This window comes from Trachypithecus francoisi, unplaced genomic scaffold, assembly GCF_009764315.1.
Source record: "Trachypithecus francoisi isolate TF-2019V2 unplaced genomic scaffold, Tfra_2.0 Lachesis_group1, whole genome shotgun sequence".
Classification (NCBI taxonomy): domain Eukaryota; kingdom Metazoa; phylum Chordata; class Mammalia; order Primates; family Cercopithecidae; genus Trachypithecus; species Trachypithecus francoisi.
The window spans coordinates 48,088,733-48,104,046 of NW_022681454.1; the positions used below are offsets into that span (position 1 = coordinate 48,088,733).

General features: G+C 36.6%; 1 protein-coding gene across 3 annotated transcripts in view; it reads left to right on the top strand.

Moving 5' to 3' along the window:
• WDFY3 (WD repeat and FYVE domain containing 3) overlaps window positions 1–15,314 on the top strand; it is a 316,077-nt gene that overhangs the window by 39,090 nt on the left and 261,673 nt on the right. For 2 of the 3 annotated variants that reach the window (XM_033214191.1, XM_033214194.1), the window contains exon 2: window positions 2,076–2,169. The exons of the other annotated variant lie outside the window; for it this stretch is intronic. The gene's annotated coding sequence lies outside the window, so the exon portion shown is untranslated. The remainder of the gene's footprint in view (window positions 1–2,075; window positions 2,170–15,314) is intronic. 3 annotated transcript variants of the gene reach the window in all.

Genomic DNA, 15,314 nt, shown 5'->3' on the forward strand with positions numbered 1-15,314 from the left:
AATTGTTCCTGTTTGCAGATGACATGATTGTATATTTAGAAAACCCCATTGTCTCAGCCCAAAATCTCCTTAAGCTGATAAGCAACTTCAGCAAAGTCTCAGGATACAAAATTAATGTGCAAAAATCACAAGCATTCTTATACACCAGTAACAAACAATTAGAGAGCCAAATCATGAATGAACTTCCTTTCACAATTGCTTCAAAGCTAATAAAATACCTAGGAATCCAACTTACAAGGGATGTAAAGGACCTCTTCAGGAACTACAAACCACTGCTCAGTGAAATAAAAGAGGACACAAACAAATGGAAGAGCATAGCATGCTCATGGATAGGAAGAATCAATATCATGAAAATGGCCATACTGCCCAAGGTAATTTATAGATTCAATGCCATCCCCATCAAGCTACCAATGAGTTTCTTCACAGAATTGGAAAAAAACTGCTTTAAATTTCATATGGAACCACAAAAGAGCCCGCATTGCCAAGACAATCCTAAGTCAAAAGAACAAAGCTGGAGGCATCACGCTACCTGACTTCAAACTGTACTGCAAGGCTACAGTAACCAAAACAGCATGGTACTGGTACCAAAACAGAGATATAGACCAATAGAATAGAACAGAGTCCTCAGAGATAATACCACACATCTACAGCCATCCGATCTTTGACAAACGTGAGAGAAACAAGATGTGGGGAAAGGATACCCTATTTAATAAATGGTGCTGGGAAAATTGGCTAGCCATAAGTAGAAAGCTGAAACTGGATCCTTTCCTTACTCCTTATACGAAAATTAATTCAAGATGGATTAGAGACTTAAATGTTAGACCTAATACCATAAAAACCCTAGAAGAAAACTTCGGTAATACCATTCAGGACATAGGCATGGGCAAGGACTTCATGTCTAAAACACCAAAAACAATGGCAACAAAAGCCAAAATTGACAAATGGGATCTAATTAAACTAAAGAGCTGCACAGCAAAAGAAACTACTATCAGAGTGAACAGGCAACCTACAGAATGGGAGAACATTTTTGCAATCTACTCATCTGACAAAGGGCTAATATCCAGAATCTACAAAGAACTCAAACAAATTTACAAGAGAAAAACAAACAACCTCATCAAAAAGTGGGCAAAGGATATGAACAGACATTTCTCAAAAGAAGACATTCATACCGCCAACAGACACATGAAAAAATGCTCATCATCACTGGCCATCAGAGAAATGCAAATCAAAACCACAATGAGATACCATCTCACACCAGTTAGAATGGCAATCATTCAAAAGTCAGGAAACAACAGGTGCTGGAGAGGATGTGGAGAAATAGGAACACTTTTACACTGTTGGTGGGATTGTAAACTAGTTCAACCATTATGGAAAACAGTATGGCGATTTCTCAAGGATCTAGAACTAGAAGTCCCATATGACCCAGCCATCCCATTACTGGGTATATACCCAAAGGATTATAAATCATGCTGCTATAAAAACACATGCACACGTATGTTTATTGCGGCACTATTCACAATAGCAAAGACTTGGAATCAACCCAAATGTCCATCGTTGATGGACTGGATTGGGAAAATGTGGCACATATACACCATGGAACACTATGCAGCCATAAAAAAGGATGAGTTTGTGTCCTTTGTAGGGACATGGATGCAGCTGGAAACCATCATTCTCAGCAAACTATCGCAAGAACAGAAAACCAAACACCGCATGTTCTCACTCATAGGTGGGAACTGAACAATGAGATCACTTGGACTCGGGAAGGGGAACATCACACACCGAGGCCTATCATGGGGACGGGGGAGTGGGTAGGGATTGCATTGGGAGTTATACCTGATGTAAATGACGAGTTGATGGGTGCTGACGAATTGATGGGTGCAGCACACCAACATGGCACAGATATACATATGTAACAAACCTGCACATTATGCACATGTACCCTAGAACTTAAAGTATAAAATAAAAAAAAAAAAAACTGTTTACCTTGGCAAAAAAAAAAAAAAAGATAGAAAATGAATGACTCATGATGCATATTCTGAACATAAACTGAGTTTTCTTTTCCTTTCCTTCATCAGGTATAATACTCCTCCACGTCTGCTTCAGGAAGAAAGTGCCTGCCATTCTTATCATTTCTAAGCAGGTTCATGCCAGCCCAGAACAGAGAATCAGGTCAGTTTTAGGATTGTTTTATTAGTTGAAAAATGAGCTAGGAACAGAATTGTGATCGTCTTTGCTGCATTATTGTGCAGCAGCAAGACCAGTGACTTGTGATTCAGGAGTTGGTTTTCAACTGTCCTTTGCCACTGATGACTGGTAACTTTGGGCAAGCCTTCTTTGCTTGTTGGCTCTTAGTTTTCTACAGCAAAAGAGAGCTACATTATAATAAGTTATCTTCAGTTTCAATTTTGGTTGTAAATCAATATTACTTTTCTTATAGGTACCTACAGATGACAAAAGTCATATTTTTAAAGCATCATTTCCTCTTGTTTTTTCCTGGAAAAATCTAGTTGTTTTTAAAGCACATGCTTTGGAACTCTTTCATCCATTGTATTGTAGTTTCTTTGAGTGACTAGTTTAAGGAATAAACTATCTTGTGAGGCCCTTGAGAGCGCTGTTTCTATCTTCATTTTAATGTTTTACTTTGTTATTAAAACGTTTATTTTTTACATGAGGTTATTAGTTTTTCAATAATGTTCTTCAGCTTTAGATAGGGTACCTTTTTGACCATGTTGGTTCTCCATTGATTGCAAGTAATCAAATTATTTTAACCAAAAATGGGAAAACTTTTGGGAGTGTCCCAGGAGATGCCACAGGATCCAAGAACAGAAATGCAGCTGGACTGCACAATAAGAACCCAGTACCAAAGACAATAAGATTTCCTGCAGGCTCTCAGCAGAGTGTCTCTTCTCTGCATGTCGATCTCATTCTTCTCTCTCTCTTTGGGAACTAGCTATCATCACATTTCTATTCTTTGTGAGGTGAAGCCTGCTTACCACTGCCTCCCAAGCATAATACCTTATAATCCAGATCCCAAAGAAAGGCTAACTAAGCACTCGATACTAATTTGCCGGAACAGAATTTGATTCCTCAGTCAGATATCTTTAGACAAATTGTGGCTTAGGACATGGTAATTTAAAAGCTTTGCATTGGCTTTCTTTGTTTTAAAGCCTGTTCTCTGAAAAAGATCTCACTTATTCCTACTAAAATGTAGATAACTAGTAATAAGATGTAGTAGTATTTCTTCCACATGTATGGTAGTCTCCCCTTATTAGAGAGGGATATGTTCCAAGACACCCAGTGGAAGCCTGAAACCACAGATAGTAGGGAACCCTATGTATACTATGTTTTTTCTATACATACTTACCTGTAACGAAGTATAATTTATACATTAGGCACAGTAAGAGATTAACAATAATAACTACTAATAAAATATAACAATTATAATAACAAGTATTACAATGAAAGTTATGTGACTGTGGTTTCTATCAAAATATCTTATTGTGTATAATGTTTTTGGATTGTGGGTAATTGAAACCATGGAGGGTGAAATCACAGATAAAGGGGGAATATTGTAATACTTTAAAGATTTATCCATGTTATTGCATTCATCTATGTTACCCAGCATTAAAAAGGATAAAACTTCTGATACTTTTAATGCTGGGTAGTATTTCATTGTTTGGATAGTCCACAGTTTGTGTATCCATTCACCAGCTGATGGACATGTATTTGACTTTCATGAATAAAATGGTACAGTGCAATAAAATATTTTGAGAAAGGAAAGCTTTTTCATTTGACTTTTTGAGGAAAAAAGAGTTGAATATAGGAGACATACTATTAAGTACCCAGCTGAGCTGCCAACTATGATTTTGGGTGAATTAGTTTTTCTCTCTGCACCTCAATTTATTCAGATCCTAGCATTGCCACATACTAGCTTTGTGATCTTTACTTCTGGACATCAATTTCTACGTCTTAAAAAAGGAGCGGATGATAGTGGTAGCTCATGGTATTGTTATGAAGAGTTAACATATGTGTTCAAACAGTTCCTGGCACATCATTATTATTATCATCATCAATTTTTGAAATGAATAGATTTTATGACTGCAGCGGTCCCAGCTCACTAAAATATCTGTGGTCTTAAGATTTTCTGGTATGGACTAATATTTTTTTTCTTAATAAAGACCTTGGGGCATCTCCTTGAGTCCTAAATGGAGGCTAACTTTGGGATTGTTGATAGAAGTTATTTTGAATTAAGTATATGTGTGATATCTATTGCCACGTATATTAGTTTGTTAGGGCTGCTATAACAAAGTACCAAAAACTGGGTGGCTTAAATGACAGGAATTTATGGTCTCACAGTCTATATGATAGAAGTCTGAAGTCAGTGTTGCAGGGTTGGCTCCTTCTGAGGCCTGTGAGGGAAGGATTTGTTCCAGTCCTGTTTTCTTAGCTTTTAGGTGGCTGTCTTTTCTCTGTGTCTCTGTGCATGGCCTTCCTTCTGTGCATGTCTCAAATTTCTGAGGACCCCAAGTCATACTGAATTAGGGCCCACCCCGATGGCCTCATTTTAACTTGATTACCTCTTTAAAGACCCTGGCTTCAAATAAGATCACATTTTGAGGTACTGACTCTAAGGATTTCAACATATGAATTTTGGGAGGGGACAGTTCAATCTATTGCCCTATAGAACAAATTACCCCAAAACTTCCCAGATTAAAACTGCAAACATTATCTGTTTTTCTTGATCAAGAATCTGAGTGCAGCTTAACTGAGTCCTCTGGCTCAGGGTCTCTCACAAAGCTGCACTTAACATGTCTTCTAGGCCTGTGGTGTCATCTGAAGGTCCTGGGGGGAGGATCTGCTTCCAGTTCAATCATGTGATTATTGGCAGCACTTAGTTTGTCACTGATTGTTGAACTAAGGGACCTAGTTCCTTGTGTGGGCTGTTTTTGAGAAGCCAGCTTCAGTTCCTTGCCACATGAGCCTTTTCTGTAGGGTAGCTCACAACATGGCATCAACTTCCATTAGTGCAAGCTAACGAGAGGGTGAGCAAGATGAAAGGCCCAGTGGTTTTCTAATATAGTCTTGAAAGTAGCATGCCTTCACTTTTTCCATATTCTGTTTATTAGGAGTGATTCACTAGGTCCAGCTCACATTCAAGAAGAGGGGATTACACAAGGGTGTGAATGCCAGGAGGTAGGGTCATTGGGAGCTACTTTTGAGGCTGACTACTAGTATGTATAAAATCAGTTGTGTTTCGGTCCTGTGTAGACTTATTCAAGTGGCACATGACTTTTCACTTTGCTAAGTTATTAACATGATATTTCTCATAAAATATGCAGAGGTCTAATCTCATTTCTATAAAAAAATTTAAGAGTAAGAGGTCTGAGGTTATTAAGATTACTTTAATTTTATCAACTTTTTTGTGGTCATTTTCAACAACTAAGGTATTATAAAGTATTAGGAATTAGCTGCCATTTGTGAGGATATTTAATACACCAAACTGGCCAAGGGTATTGCTCAATTACAAATACTTTTACAGAATGTAGTGTTACAATCATATATACCATATCATCCAGCTGGCAGTTCTTACCATTTACACTGATGGAAAAATACGTGGTGTTTTAGTTAGGGTTACCCAGAGAGACAAGCTATTGATTGAATATGTATTTAGATAGTGACATATATGAGAAAGGATTTATTAGAGGAATTGGCTTAGTCGATTATGGAGACTGAGAAGTCTCACCATAGGCTGTCTGGAAGCTGGAGAACCAAGGAAGCTGGTAGCGTGACTCTGTCCAAGTCCAAAGGCCTCAAAACCAAGGAAGCCAATGCTGTAACTCTCAATCCAAGGCTGAGGGCTCAAGAGTCAAGCACGGAGGAGGGAGAGGGGTTGGTGCTAGTCCCAGAATCTGAAAGCTAGAGAACAAAGAGCTCTGATGTTCAGGGACAGAGGATGAAGGGCATCCTGGCTCCAGAAAAGAGGGCAAGTTCACCCTTCTTCTGCCTTTTTGTTCCATCTGGTTCCCCAGCTGATTTGATGGTGCCCACTTATATTGAGGGCAAATCTTCCCTACTCAGTCCACCGACTCAAATGTCAATCTCCTTTGGAAACACCCTCACAGACACAACTGGGACACCCCAATCATTCTAATCAAATTCCACACCACCTGGTTTTGTCTTTCACCAGAAACGGGATGAGCTCAGTGCCTGCGGAAGCATTGAGAATAATTACTGCTTTACCAGCTATCTGGGTGTATTAGTCCATTCTCACATTGCTATGAGAAAATACCTGAGACTGCGTAATTTATAAAGAAAAGAGATTTAATTAACTCACAGTTCCGCATGGCTGGGGAGGCCTCAGGAAACTTACAATCATGATGGAAGGCACATCTTCACTGGGCAGCAGGAGAATGAATGCCAGCAGAGGAAATGCCAGACACTTATCATCAGATCCCATGAGAGTCACTCATTATCACAACACCAGCATGGGGGAAACCTCCCCCATGAGCCAATTACCTCCACCTGGCCCTGCCCTTGACACACGGGGATTATGGAGATTACAGTTCAAGGTGAAATTTGGGTGGGGACACAAAGCCAAACCATTTCACTGGGTATCCCTTAATCCAGTCATGTTAACTCCCCAAATCAACCACCATCGTACTTGGAAACTAATTTTATGGGTTCATTTTGTAATTCTTGTTATGGAAGGTAGTATAGTTGTGTTTCTGGAAGTGAAATTTGACCTAGTTGGCATTATCTGTAGGAGTTATTCTATAAGGAGTGTGTGTGTGTGTAACATGTGGAATAACATTTCTTTAGTAAATTTAGTCTAAGAAAATCTCAAGTTCATGGAGAAAAGATTATTTTTACAAACTTCATTAGGGTAGATGGAGCTTATACTTCTTAACCATATGATGACATGATTTTTACATGATTTTACAAGTGGTTATTTTTATAAGTAGTTGTTTAATTATAATTATTTGTGAATTACTGTAAGTAGAATACATTTAATAGTAAACAAACACTTCATTGTTAGAAACGATGAGACATTTTTAAGTCTCACTAGATTTGGACGTTTAAGTCATACTATACAGAAATTGAGTAAATATAATTTAATAGGATTTCTATGTGGTTTTCTTTTTCACTTGTTAGCATGGTTAGCAGAAGTCATATATAGATTTAAGACTTTCTTTTGGTACACCTGTAGTGGACTGGGGAAAGCATTCTTGTTTTGAACAATTGATAATTTTTTTCTTAGAAAAAACTCTGTTGAATTGATGGCAAAGGGGAAGGTCTGTTGAAATGATTATGGCAAAGGGGAAGGTTTAAGCTTAAGCTCTTAGGATGCTGTTACCAGGATACTGAGCTGAGAGTTTTGTTTTGTAATACACCTTCTTTTTATTATGAAAACTTCTAGAACTGGATAGATTTACGACTAGATTTTAGGCTTTAGATTCTTTGAGGAAAATAATGTTGCAAATTTTATGGTTTAGAAACACATCACCCAGAAATGAAAGTCTATGTCAAATGAATAGAAAGAAAACATGTGTTGAGAGAGTTTAAAAAGCTGAAAGGGAACTCAGGAAAATGTAAATGAGTAAAGATACTTAATGTGAAGTTTAAATTACAAAGTATAAAAAGTTTTTATAATCAGAAAAAAATAGCAAAATAAAATTGTATTGCTAAATAGAATTTTAGGATTTTAAAATCTAATTCAATTTTCTTTCCTTTGAAGAAGTGGTACTTACATTTTAAGACTTAGAAATACTAATCTTTTTAATCACCACTTTATCTTCTGTTGTGAAACTTTTTTCCTGTTTCTGTAGACTTTTGATTTATTAAATAGAGCCTGATGTTTGTATGGCCACATCACATTGATTTTCAACCCTTAGTATTCTTTACGTAGCACTTGTTTTGGGGACAAATTATACATTGATCTTTATCAACAGTATGATTTTTAAAAAGGTGTATTAATAAAGCAGATATGAAAGTGAAAAAACTGCAGTGTAATATGTGTTTTGGTTAAGGTCTCAAACTTAATCATGTTTTCTAGTTTAAATCATATTATTGCTTACAGCTTTTTTATTTTTTAATTTTTTTAGACAGAGTGTCACACTGTCACCCAGGCTGGAGTGCAGTGGTGCAGTCTCAGCTCACTGCAACCTCTGCCTCCTGGGTTCAAGCAATTCTCCTGCCTCAGCCTCCTGAGTAGTTGGGATTACAGATACCTACCACCATGCCAGTGAATTTTTTGTATTTTTAGTAGAGACAGGGTTTCACCATGTTGGCCAGGATGGTCTTGAACTCCTGACCTCGTGATCCTCCCACCTCAGCCTCCCAAAGTGCTGGGATTACAGGCGTGAGCCACCACACCTGGCCTGCTTACAGCTCTTTACCCCAGGACAGATTTTCCAATGTCTTCTTATTTCCTCATGTGTAACATGGGTTTATTAGTAGTACTTAGAAGTGTCAAAGGATTACATGTGATAATGCTTATAAAGGACTTAATACTGTGCCTGGCACACAGTAAGTAGAAGCTAAATTTATATTAGCTGCTGTTTGTTGTTAATAAGCATCACCTTTTTTTTTGGTTTACTTCATTTTTACTTCAGAATTTTTGAGATTGAAATATAAACAAAATCATGTCCACAGCAAATGATCGTATATATATCCCTTGGTATTTAGTTGATTGGTTACATATTTTATTAACATATTGACTTTATTTTTTCACTTGATCTTAGCCAAAAGCCAAGAAGTGATGTTTATTTTTGAAAAATAGAATAGAGTTTGCATTAAAAGATATAAGTTTAAAGGCATCATTTAAATTATTGACTTACAAAGAAAGGAGAGAAAAAGGAAATAGAAGAAATAAGTGTGTTCTCTTTGCTTAGGTCAGAGGTGATATTTTTGTAGTCAATAAGTTCTTAAAAAGTACAGGCACTAGGATGTCAGGTTTTCATTTTCTTTTTAAACGTTCTTAACCACTAGCCCCCCTTTTCTGTTTCTCATTTTGTTTTGTTTTCACATAGAAGAAAGAAGTGGGGAGAAGGGATGCCTTTTCTCTTCATTGCCATATAAAGGTCGAGTCATTCCCTGTGGTCCTGTGAGTGTCCCTTGAGGGTGCCTCAGTTTTATGAATATCTCTACTAAAAGGCATCTTTACATGGATTAATCTGGTTGTGAGATGACTAAGGCCCCTTGGTAGCATCCTAAGAAAGCTAAACTCCTTCTCCTTTTAGAAAAAGGATCTATGCCTAAGTAAAGTGAAATATGGAATTTGAAATGTAAGTGATACAGAAGGAAAATGGAAAATTTTTAAAAAATGTGAAATACAGACTGAAGCTGCTTATTATCGTCTTTGTGTGTATTGGGTGAGGAACCTCAAAAAGCCTAGCCAAGGATCGTATTTTGAAAATAAAGATTCAGTATATTTTGATTGAATGAATAATTTTTTGTGAATATGTCTGTATTCCGGATTGAAATGTCAGTTAAAGAATTACCAGATTTCAAAACATATAGGGAAGGAAGTACAGATTCTTTTTAGTCTTTGCTTGCTTTTATAAACTTAACTACTTTGTTAAGTTTAAAACTACTTTGTAAGTTGTTAAGTTTTAACTACTTTGTGTTTTCTATAAAAATTAGGATATTTTGATTCTTGCCTCCTCCAAATAGCTGAAATTATTTATAATGGTCTCCTTCCCTCCCTTCTACTTTATCATTTCTTCTCTTCCGCTTAATTTTTGACCTTTCAGCTTGGTTCCCTTATTTGATCATACTGCATGTTTTGTAGGAAGCAAATCATGTATCATATGTTTATGATGCAAGAATTGTTTTTCTCCTTAACAATATCTCTAGCTATTTCTTTTTTTTTTTTTGTTTTGTTTTTTTTTTTTTTTTTGTTTTTTTTTAGGTTTACAGATACATTTTTTATTTTTTAATTTTTAATATTACTCCTCTAATGATTTGAATAACCAGATGATAATTCAGCCAAAAAAAAAAAAATCAAGTATGTCTATAGATAAATATGTAAAGAATCCTTCTCTCTGATGCCAGTGGAATTAGTTTAGGTCTGGCCCACAGTCTTCAATCTTTTAATGGAGACACAAAAACGATCTTTCAAGCTTCTTGAGCATCCCCGCCGCTGGTCAGCACGCCGATGGCCTTGCCGGCCCTGGAGAGGTGCTCCAGGAACTTCCGCAAGGAGGCCTTGCGGGCCCGGGAGTCGTCCGCGTCCATGGCGAGGAGGCCGAGGGGAGTCGCTAGTCCTGGTGCGTGGCAGGCCGCTATTTCTTACCTATATAATTGCCTAGTCCAAAACAAGTTTCAAAAAGCCCCATAAGAATGTGTTTTTGTAGTCATCTCTGAACCAGTGATGGTTTAAAATTAAAACTTTTTGAGATGATTTTTTTTTTTTTTTAAAAAAAACCTTTGTCTTTTTCCAACATCAGTAGATAATCCTAATGCTTTGCTGTTTCTGAGTGATGAAAGGGCATTTAGGAATAAGGCTTTCTTCTGTGGTCAGGAGTTACTGAAACCTTTACAGAATTTCATCAAAAAACAGTATCCCTCATGAAAAAACACTTCATGGTTTGTTATTATGGAGGCCCCACTATAGAATTAGATAGTCTAGGCGATGAGGGTTTTTAAAAATATGAGTTTGTCTTTATTGCTCCTGTTTCTTGGATCATACATTTTTATGTTTTTTATTTCCTGTACCTATTAGAGAGTCTCCCTGTTGAAAGAATTCAGTTTTATAATGTTATGGATATGTTTGAAATCACTCCCGTTACCAGAATAATAGCTAATTATTATTAAAAATAATATTAATGGCAGCTAACATTGACTGTGTCCTAGGATTTTTTAAAAACACATCATGTCATTTATTTTTCTTATAATCCTATGAGATAGATTCTATTATTATTATTCTAATTTTATACTGTTGAACAGGAGAAGTAACTGACCGAAGGTCACAGGATTAGCAATGGCAGGGCCTGAATTCAAACTTAGGAGTCTGGCTCCAGGGCCCATGTATTTGACTGCTCTCCTATCCTGCCTCTCTAATACATGAAGAAAGACATCGCTTATTTCTTTCTTTACCCTAAAAGGACATAAGGCATTTTTATTATATTTGAATTTATAGTTAAAGCTGATAGTCTGTGAATATTCACTAATATTAAACATAGGCTTCAAACATTTTATTCTATTGCTGATAAAAGTAAGAAAATGCACACTAATAAAGTTTGGACCAGAAATGATTTGTTCTATCTTTGCAAGTGACTCCAAAGAAGGTTACCGTCCTACTTTGGGAAGAATGTATTGATTAGTAATTGAATCCCAGGCTTTGCTATGTTCTAATCATATTTTTGGTATTTAGTATGCTAATTTAACTCATTTGTTTCTTTGGAAGTTTACATCTGTATCTACATAGATGTCCATGTTTACCTTCCCGCCCCACCCCTGATGGCTGTTTTGAAGACAATTTTCCTGGTGACAGACACTATAGAATTCAGTACAGGAAGTACAGCCAGGCTTCTGAGGACCTGAATATTTTTAGGTGCCTCTTCTTCTTTTTCTGTAGTTGCCTGTGTTTTTTGTTTTTGTTTTGTTTTGCTAAATTGTCTCTACTTTCTTATCAGTGTACAGTGGTCAATTGTGAGTGTTAAATTCAGCTAGCCTATAGTCCCCGTAGATAAATATCTCATACAATTCTAAATTCTAACTTGCTAGGGGAGAGAACCCATTTATCTCACAACATGGAGGATGTCTAACACTGTTCAGTCAGCTATCGTTGGAAGAGTCTAGTTAGGTGTTCACAATAAAGTTCCTTTTCAGTGAGTAGGGAAAGGGCAGTTTCTCTAAGAAGGGGATATTTGCAAGAAGAAAATAAATACCTTTAGTATTTAAATAATTTTAGTAATACCCAAAGAAAAAACGTTTTGATATACGTTTTTAATTTGAGTTAGCCCTTTGCTTTTTCTTGCCTGCATGGATGTTGGGATTTTGTGGAAGACTTATTTTCATAGCCTTTAGTTTATTCATCTGGAATGGGAATACATTTTATGTCTAATTTAATAGTGTAAAATGGTGTGTGAACATAAATGAATGAGGTTTTCAGTGGTATCTTATGTTAGAACTGTATTTTGAAGAAGCAGGTTCGTAAAAAACTTGTTTTCTCTGAAGTGTATTTCTGCAAAAATGTGTGGTGACCGTAGCCCTCTTTCTAACTTTTTTTAGGTTCATTGTACTCCTCATTGTCTGCATGCTTTGCCTAAGGCCCAGGTCTCAGGGTGATTGGACCATTTAAGAGTAAGACAAAAGTACTTACTACATAATAAATAGAAAATAACATCTGTGAGATTGTATAACGTATATGCAAATAACAGATTTTTATAAAAATACAATTTGCTCCTTTACCGTCTGTTGACCTTGGTAAGACGTTCTAATGAAAACTATGAAAAACACGGTTTAAGAAAAGATTCGTGCAGTATACCCACACATTATCATCTTTGGTACCTTGGGAAAATTATATGGCTTTATACTTAAAGTATTGGTGATATACATTTGTTTATGGAAGGAAAAAAAAGAGTAGAGTTGTAATTTTGTGTATTCTTCCTCAGAACCTGATTAGAGTGGTAACTCTTTTAAGATTTAGCAGTTAGCGCTTTGTAGACTAAGAGGAAGTTGTTATTTCTGCTCTATCAATAATACTAGATATCTGGGTTGCGTGCAGTGGCTCACGTCTGTAATCCCAGCACTTCGGGAAGCCGAGGCGGGTGATCACTTGAGGTCAGGAGCTCAAGACCAACCTGGCCAATATGGTGAAACCCCGTCTCTACTTAAAAAAAATACGAAACTTAGCTGGACAAGATGGCGGACGCCTGTAATCCCACCTACTCGGGAGGCTAAGGCAGGAGAATTGCTTGAACCTGGGAGGCAGAGGTTGTAGTGAGCCTAGATTGTGCTATACTCCAGCCTGGGTGACAGAGAGAGACTCCGTTTCAAAGAAGAATACTAGAAATCTGAAAACAAGTGTAGATTGCCCAATGGATTAATCTCCCCCTTACCTTTTTAAACCGAGTTTTGTATTTTGAAAAATTTAAGCATGCAGAAATGTTTAATGAATAATACAGTGAACATCCAAACACCTTCATCCTTGATTCAATAATTACCAACATTTTGCTACATATATTCTTGTGGAATATGTACATTTTAGAGAGGGGTGTGACACTGTTGGACCATTTGAAAGTAATTTCAGACCTTATGACATTTTACTCTTAAAAACTACATACTTTAATATGCATCTCCTAGAAATAAGGACTTTGTTTACATGACCACTTATTAATTACCATATATAAAAAAGAACAATAATTCTGTGTTAAATTCAGTCCATATCTTAATTCTCCAGTTGTCCTCAAAACTTCCTTTGTAGTTTTTTTCAAACAACAATCTAGTTAAGGTCTACATAATGCATTTGCTTATGTCTCTTTATTCTTTAAAAAATCTAGATTAGTTTCCCTTATCCTGTTTCTCTTTTCACTATTCATCTCTTTTTCTTTCTCTCTTCCTTTCTTTTTTGATAATACTGTCTTTTTGAAGAGTCCGGACCAACTTTCTTGTAAAAATCCACATTGTCCATTTGTTTCTTCCTGGGTCTGCCTAGTGAAGTCAGAAAGTATTCCTGCCACAGCAGCAGGAATCCACATGAGATATATTTTTAAAAACTTCCCAGGGCATTAGATAGTGACTAGAAGTAGTTATTACTTGGTTGAAGTTAACAAATGAGAACAATTAAGAGAGGTTTCTTTGAGGCTAATAGAGTAGAAATTGGAAAATAATAGGAAAAGAAAGAGGTTAAAGGAAATGCATATGGCGCTGAGGCATGATACTAGGTGAGTTACTTAATAAAGAGGGAAGACACTTGGAAATCATAGTCCTCAGCACCTAGAGGATTAGTTGTCCATTCTGTGCTAGCTAAGTGGCTGAATGAATGAATGAAGAAACACCTTTAGATTTTCTCTTCTGAGCTTAACTGCTACTGGAAAAGCAAAGGAGGTTGTGAGCAGTAAACCTTTTGTAGGAATGCTATGAGGTTTTCCATGGAAGTGTACATGTAATAGTATATTGTACTCGTTCTTGCAAATTTTCAAGGGCAAATTTGAAGCCATGATCTTATACTTTGGCTATATCTTTATGCTTTATAATGATTGTGTAGGTACTGTAGTTGGAAGGTACCGTAGTAGGAAAAGTTTTAGAAGCACAGGATTTTAGTTTTAAATGCTGTTCCTACCACATAGTAAGCTAAGCAGCCTTGTTCAGGTATACCTTTTCCTCTGACCGATTCCTCCTTTGTGATGATGAAACAACATTGTGTAGGTGAAAGAGCAGAGGATTGGGTGTAAGGCAGACAGACCTGTTTCTAAGGCCTGGTTTTTCTGGTTTCTAGCATGTGACCTTGGGCTACTTAACTTTCCTTATTCTCAATGTTCTGTTTTGTAAAAATGGAATTGATAGTATCTACTTCATGTGATTGTTGTTAGGATTAAAGAGATTGTTCATGTAAACCCTGAATGTGGAGCCTGGCATATGCTAGGTACTTGGCATATGTTAGCTTTCTTCCCAGAGGGTTATTGTGAGGATCAAGTTAAATGGTCAACTAAATGTGAAATGCCTTTGTAAAGAATAAAGTCCTACACAGAAAAATTAGCCAATGCTTAGGAAATAGAATATGGATATAAAGCTGTGTACGTATTTCTATTCATTTTACATTGTAGAAACCTCTGCAATGATAGTATCCTAAGAAATATTGTAAATGCTAGAAAAAACGTTTTCAGAAATCTGCTTTTTAATAAAATAGATCTAATTGTTAGGTATTAAAATATTGCAATTAATTTTTTTTTTTGTATAGAAAAAGATTCCTTTAATCTCTCAGGGCTGTGCCCTAAAATCATTGTGCCTATGTGAATGTGTATATTTATAGTCTGAGTGCTTCCCCCATTAATATAGCTTTTAGGAATTTATTTATAAAAATTTTTATATTAACAAAAAAGTAGGCTGATCACAGTTTTTGCAGTTTGGCATTAGAAAATAATATCTAACTCACAATCATGACTCATTGCAGCCTTGACCTCCTGGGCTCTATCGATTCTCCCACCTCAGCCTCCCGAGTTGCTGGGACTATGGGTGCACACTACCCCAACTGGCTAATTTTTGAATTTTTAGTAGAGATGGGGTTTCACCATGTTGGCCAGGCCGGTTTTGAACTCCTGACCTCAGGTGATCCACCTGCCTTAGCTTCCCAAAGTGCTGGGATTACA